Consider the following 446-nt stretch of genomic DNA (forward strand, 5'->3'; position numbering starts at 1 on the left):
TTCCGACCATCGCGACGGATCTTGCGGTTCGACAACGATATCTCCTCGGTTTTCCTCTCGTAGCGATCGTGACGGCGTAAGTTCCCGGCCGAGATTTAGAAAGGCAGGCGAGGTTCCGAGCGAAGAGTGTTTCGCGGTATTATAAGCGAAACGAAAATCCGATATATGCGCATCCCATTCCCTGTGATCACGGTCGAGAAACGCTACGATCATGGTTTTTAACACTCGATTTACCTTTTCGACCGGATTCGCTTGCGGATGGTACGGCGGAACGGTAGTGTGATGTATGTTATTTTCCTTCGCGAAGTCCTCGATTGTCTTGTTAACAAATTCGGTACCGTTGTCTGTCAGAAGAACTTTTGGTGTGCCCCATCGCGATAATACGAGATCTTCGATAGCTGCTCGGATGAGCTTTCCGTTCGCGCTCCGCAAGGCACGGCACTCGA

Source organism: Odontomachus brunneus, unplaced genomic scaffold, assembly GCF_010583005.1.
Source record: "Odontomachus brunneus isolate Ranch 3 - 2012 unplaced genomic scaffold, Obru_v1 Obru_scaffold_046, whole genome shotgun sequence".
Lineage (NCBI taxonomy): Eukaryota > Metazoa > Arthropoda > Insecta > Hymenoptera > Formicidae > Odontomachus > Odontomachus brunneus.